We start from the raw sequence: 6979 nt of genomic DNA, 5'->3' as shown, positions 1-6979 counted from the left end.
GTATGTTTTCTAATAACTAGACCTAACAAGAACAATTATAATATAACTAAATTTCTAACAACACCAAATAATTCTGAATTAATATTAGCAATAGTATTAATAATCATCATAATAATAACACTAATAATAACATTTTCAGTTCACGTTGAGCTCAACTACTAACAGCAACAACAACTATTATAACTCTCAAATAATGATAATAATAACGATGAAAATAATAACAAAAAAAATAATAATATCACTGATGTTCTTAATTTTGGCTACTAACAACAATAATTATAATTAAATTTTTGAAAATATTAATTATATTTTTTAAAAAATTAAAAAAAATTAATAAAAAAACTTACATGATCAGGATGGCTAAGATATCATGTAATATGAAGTTCAGGACGATCAACATCTTTAAATTTTTGTTTTCTTGATATTATAATTTTTTTTCACTAATTTTGGGAAGAAGAAGACTTAGATAAAGGAGGGGATGAAGGAATGGTTGCTGTTGAGAAAGGGATGAAGCTCATTTCGGAAGGTGAGTATACATGCAGGGGGTTTTACTGGGGTTAGGGGCCACCGTTGTAGGGAGCAAGGTCGAGTCGACACGTGGCCCGGGGGGGACTCGGACCCTCCGATCTCTCAATGCAATGCGGACCGTCCGATTTATTCAATGCTTTTCGGATCGTCCGATTTGTTGTTAGCTGACACCACAACCTGGTAATGCTCACACACGCCCCATAACCCCGTCCTACCCCAATCCCACCTCCATAACAAAAATAAAAAGCGTAATATTATGTAAGTGTGGTGTGATACCTAGGTGAAACCATCTCTTATTCTATCTTTTCCCTTTCCTCTTTTATTTTATAAATGTTGATCCATATTTTCATACATTCATTACATTATTGAATAATCTAATATTTGTATTGTTTCTAATAATTATAATGCAACATCAAATAACATTATTGCGTTATTACACTATTCAGACACTCACACACCCACATTCCAGTCTTAATTGAAATTTGAAGTTACTACAACTTATTTAAGAGACAATCTCATTTACTACTTAGTCTGCCCTTCCGCTGCAAAAACACCTAGTCTTTGATTTACAATTTTTTCTGAATGCAAATGGATAAGTGCATTTTTTTCGTATACTTTAATAAGGATGAAGGATTGTCTAATTCAATGACAAAAAAAAAAAAACAAAGATATGTCTAAAATTAGTACAATAACTTTAGGGATAAGTATGATTTTGGTATCAATATAGAGGCTGAAAATTTATTTCGTCTTCGGCCTTTTTTTCACTCTAAAATGGTCCCCAAGGTTTCAATATGTTTTAAAATCGTCCTTTGGACGAAAATACCCCTCTCCTTCTTCCCCAAATCAACCAAAAGCGAAGCTGAACCCAGAAGTTGAAGCAGAACAGAAACAAAAGCAAAACAGAAGCAGAAGCAACACCAATGAACTCAGAACTCAAAAAAATCATCCTCAACAAAACTCAGAAAATCATCATCTGAACTCAAACAAACAACAATAAAAACAGCAAGAAATAGAAGAACAACAATAACAGAAGAACAACAACCCAGAACTCAAAATCACCGTCATCGTCAAAACTCATAACCCAAAATCAGAAAAACGAAAACCCATAACTTAGAACTCAATCGATAATGGAATCAAAAGAACAACAATAACACAGAAACCAGATTGATAATCATAATCATGCAGAAGCAGCAGAACTAGAAGAAACCACAAAAAACCAGAAACCAGAAACCGGCGAGGAGCTACGGTGGCAGCGGCAGCGAAGAGCGGCGGCGTCCGTAAAAACCGGTGGCGGTGGCGAGAACCCTTCCCCTTCCCTCTCTTCTTCCCGAAACCCCCTCCCCCTCTTCTCCCTTCGCGTTCCCTTCCCCCCTTTCTCCGAGGAGCAGAGCAGCGGTGGCAACGAAGAGGGGCGGCGACAGCTAAGAGCGGCGGCGGTAATAAAAACCGGTGGCGGCGGCGTCCACCTGTAAAGGTATGTCTAAAATGAGCACAACAATTATGTCTTTTTATGTTACAGTTTAAAATATCATTTTAATATAATTTTTTAAATAATAAAATTTTTATTACATAATAATTAATCTTAATGAATAAAAATATTTATATTTATTTATTGAAAAATAAAAAATTATGTTAAAATTTTGTTGAAATTATGCTGAAGTTATGCTCATTGTTACTCTCAAGTGCTTATTGTTAATCTTTGAAAAAGTTTGTTAATCTTTGTTAAAATTATGCTAAAAACTATGATGAAATTAAGCTCATTGTTACTGCTCAAGTGCTTATTGTTAATCTTTGAAAAAGTTTATTAATCTTTATTAAAATTTTGCTAAAAATTATGCTAAAATTATGCTTATTGCTATTGCCCAAGTATTCATTGTTAATCTTTAAAAATAAATATTAATCTTGATTAAATTATGCTAAAAATTACGTTGAAATTATGCTCATTGTTACTGCTCAAGTGCTTATTGTTAATCTTTAAAAAATTTATTAATCTTCGTTAAAATTATGCTGAAATTATGTTCATACAAGTGCTTGTTGTTAATCTTTGAAAAAGTTTATTAATTTTTGTTAAAATTATGCTGAAACTATGTTTATTGCTACTGCTAATTGTTAATTTTTGGAGAAAATTATTAATCTTTGTAGAAATTATATTGAAATGATGCTCACTGCTATAGTTGATTGTTAATCTTTGAAAAAGTTTATTAATCTTTGTTAAGATTATACTAAAACCTTGTTATTCTTTGGATTTTTTTTTGTTGTTATTTGACTTTTAAATTTTTATTTTGATAAAATCATAAGATTTTGGTTAAAAATATTCTAAATTTGGATGATATTTTAATATTTATATTAGACTATAATTATATTTTAGTATATTTATGTATATTTTATTTATTATTTTATTAAAAAAAGGTTTTTTCAGTTGAAATACAGTTAAATCGGTTAGACTAATAAATCAGTAAATCAATGATTATTAGAGCGGTTTGATAATCGGTCCGATTTACAGAACCTTAATTACAGAGAGAAAATATTAACAGGGACTAATCGATCTCATAAAAGTAAAAGATCACGGACCGAAAAGATTTTTTTTTGTATTGAGGCATCATAGTCTTTTTGACATAATTGTCAAGAACCGTTTAGTATTTTTTTCGATTTAAACTATGTCTTCTTTTCCCCTTTTTCTACGCTTTCTCTAACACGCCCACTTCTCCTTCTTGTACCACTGCCGATGCTCCTTGCCTCCGTCACAGCCGCCGCCTGAGGCTCTCCACTTTTCCTCCACCTCAGCTTATTTGATTTGTTGCCTTTGTTGTCCAGTTCAGTGCTACTCTGCTTCTTTGTAACACCCTACCACACTAAGTTTTATGCTTAAGTCGTAAAATAGAGGTGGTGTGGTATTACGACCTCTAAAATAAAATGAGTACATATAATAGCAGAAAAATTATAATATGCTAGGAGCCTTGAAGAACAGAGCAGGGATCGAAAAGATTTTTTTTGTATTGAGGCATCATAGTCTTTTTGACATAATTGTCAAGAACCATTTAGTATTTTTTTTTCGATTTAAACTATGTCTTCTTTTCCCCTTTCTCTACGCTTTCTCTAACACGCCCACTTCTCCTTCTTGTACCACTGCCGATGCTCCTTGCCTCCGTCACAGCCGCCGCCTGAGGCTCTCCACTTTTCCTCCACCTCAGCTTATTTGATTTGTCACCTTTGTTGTCCAGTTCAGCGCTACTCTGCTTCTTTGTAACACCCTACCACACTAAGTTTTATGCTTAAGTCGTAAAATAGAGGTGGTGTGGTATTACGACCTCTAAAATAAAATGAGTACATATAATAGCAGAAAAATTATAATATGCTAGGAGCCTTGAAGAACAGAGGAAATAAAAATCGCGAAATGAAAGCGCAACGCTCAAGGAACGAGTTAACTTGCGTGCTAAGAAAACCATAACTATTGAACATAAGATAATAGAAGTAGGAATAGAGTGTCAAAGATACAAAATAACAAGCTCCTAACTCAGCCTGCGAAGTCAAGACTGGCCGGAGAATATTTACACATATATACATACATATCCAAAACCCAAAAGTACATATACACAATCCTATCTCTCCATAAACCTCTAAGAGGATAAAAAAGAACAAGTTATGCGGAGAGAAAGCCAAGTACATATATATATATACATCATAGCATAACAAAATAACCCAGTAACCACTCCGCCTCAAGAGTCCAGACGCCTAACGAGATGCCTCTCGATCTGCATCTGAAAAACAACAACATAGTATAGAATGAGAACCGGAGGTTCTCGGTATGGTAAAGGTGCCACACACATAATATATAAGGTCCTAGGAATGCCAGAGGCAATCCTAGAACGCCGACACTCAGATTACAGAGCTTAAAGTATTAAATGGAAGTCATAAAAGGTGATTTTCTAAGAATATTTAAACTTAACTTAAACTCAATCTTAAATCTAAGTCCCATACAGCCATTCCTCCATACCTCCAACTCCATCATGCATTTCACAGACAGATAAACAGATATAGGCAAGCACAAGAAGGTTACAAGTACTGCAGGTAACAAATATACATTTAACATGGCAAGTACATTTAGGCACACCCAGCTAATACACAAGCAAGTAATTCAAGTAATATGCATATGATGCATGTCTGTCCTATGGCTGATGAGGCTCATCTGTCGGTTATCCAGCCAACCCGACAAGTCTGAATTGAACTTAGACTGTCCCCCGACGTGCATCCTCAAGAGTCTATGCATAGCTTTATCTCAAATAATCAATATTGCTCAATGGGGGTAACACTCTCGGGAATTTATATAGTGTCCGATCACACTTACGTCATAGGGTCAATAGAGTATCGAGTTTTCTACTTGGTACACGTGGCGGCAAGCCACGGCACTTTATCCAGGAAATCTCGTATCTCAGATCATTCAAATTCATAAGCCATATAAATAATTCAATTATAATTCATCAACATCCATATCATTCTCAATCGCATCTCATTCATCATCATACATCAATCATATTCAATCCTTATCCTTCATTATCATACCTCCCATTCCGTCCATCAATAGTTCCAATTCAAAACATAATTTATTTTTTTCTAAAACATGCTCATTTTCTTAATAACTCTAAATCAAACCATATAACCTTTGAATCTAAATCTTTTTAAATAATCATATAAACAAAATCTGTAAATTTTATAAAATTTCGGCAGCATCTCCTCTAAAACTCGGACTTTGCCACCCTTTTCGAGTCCAACCCTGCATTCTTTTCAATTCAACATACCCTTCCTCATCATCATAACAGTCACCACAATAAATCTACCTCAAATTAACAATTATACTCATAAAATATTCAAATCCAACAACCAAAATTCAACTAAGGATCATAGTTCACAAATCCTAGGCTTTTAACACAAAATACCTAATTATCACAACAACCTCCACATTAGTTATACCTCAAATCAATAATTCACCAAATCACCAGTTAATCAACAAGCACCAAACCAACCATGTTCATCAATAGGATACTAAGTATTAAATATACACATGCAATCCAACTTATTATATGGTCATCTAGCCTAAGTTTTCACAGAACATTATATATTAAATGCAAGAAATCTAAACCATACCTTAGCCGATTCCCAAGTATTATTCCAAGACAATTTTTCTAAAAGAACACAGCCCTCAAAACCTCAACTAATCCGCTTCCTCCAAATTCCAGTATTTACAATTTCGAGCTCCAATTATTTATTTTCAACCTAATACACATTCATAACACACATATATATCCAATTTAATACTCAAAGCTCAAATTCAATGAAATTAAAATAAAGTTATCGTATCCTCACCTTACCCAAGCTTCACATAAGCAAGAGTGAACCTTTTACTCAAGCTAATTGGATTCTAAAACATCAAAGAACAAAGAAATTCAATACCTCCACTTAATTTTTCAAAAATTGGGGAAGAAGAGGCTGAGAATAAAAGAACGAGTTACCTATAAAATTGTTCTGGTAGAAACGTAGAGCTCGACGTGATGATCGCGTAGCCGCAAACAGTGCGACAATCAAAATTCAGACGGAGAAGTTACGGAAGTTGAAATTTCACCGTAAGGGTTCGGGAATTTTTCCTTCCTTTCCTCCCCTGTTTACGTTCATTCAGCGTATCTTCTAATGAATTGGGGAGGAGAAGGGCTCAGCTTACTTAAATTAAATGCTGGGCCGGTTGGGCCCATGGACCCGATTTAGATTCGGTTCAATCGGCTCGGCCTGTTCGATCCAATCTTAGATCATTTTTTTTTGAAATTAGTGTCAAAATTCTCGTTTCGATGAGATCTATCCTAATTTGATATAATATTTGCATTTCTAATCTTCCTTATTAAAAATTAATTTATTAACTAATTATCTACTAATTTAACCAGAGTTTACATTCTTCGTCAGTTTTGCTTCCATTCTCGCCAATCGTTGCTGCAACGTTCATCATTCTGCTTCTATTGTTGCTTCTGTGCTTGTGGAGTTTTAGGTATACTACTATAGGTAGGTTATCTTTAGTGTTATGCTAATTATTAGTACTCTTTATTTTCATTTTGATTTGAAATAATTTGCCACTGCTAATGTTGGTTCTGTTTTTCATTGATTCTTCATCTGAGAGTTCATGTTGTCTTGCTAATGACTATCATAGAGTGACACAAGATTTGAAGGTTTTTCTTGTAGTGATTCTAAATATGAACATATGATATCAAATAAATGGTGAACATATCACTGTTAGACAATAAATTAAAGAAAAGAACGAAATTGTATTTTTTTTAGTAAATCTAAGAAATATTCACGATCATCTCATTAATGGTGAACATATAATTATTAGATAATAAATTATAAAAAAATATTAAATTTAATATTAAAATAAAAAAAGAAATATAAATAATGAATAAAAATTTCAAAT

This window comes from Arachis ipaensis, chromosome B07 (assembly GCF_000816755.2).
Source record: "Arachis ipaensis cultivar K30076 chromosome B07, Araip1.1, whole genome shotgun sequence".
Taxonomy (NCBI): Eukaryota; Viridiplantae; Streptophyta; class Magnoliopsida; order Fabales; family Fabaceae; genus Arachis; species Arachis ipaensis.
Note: the sequence above shows the minus strand (reverse complement) of the source record.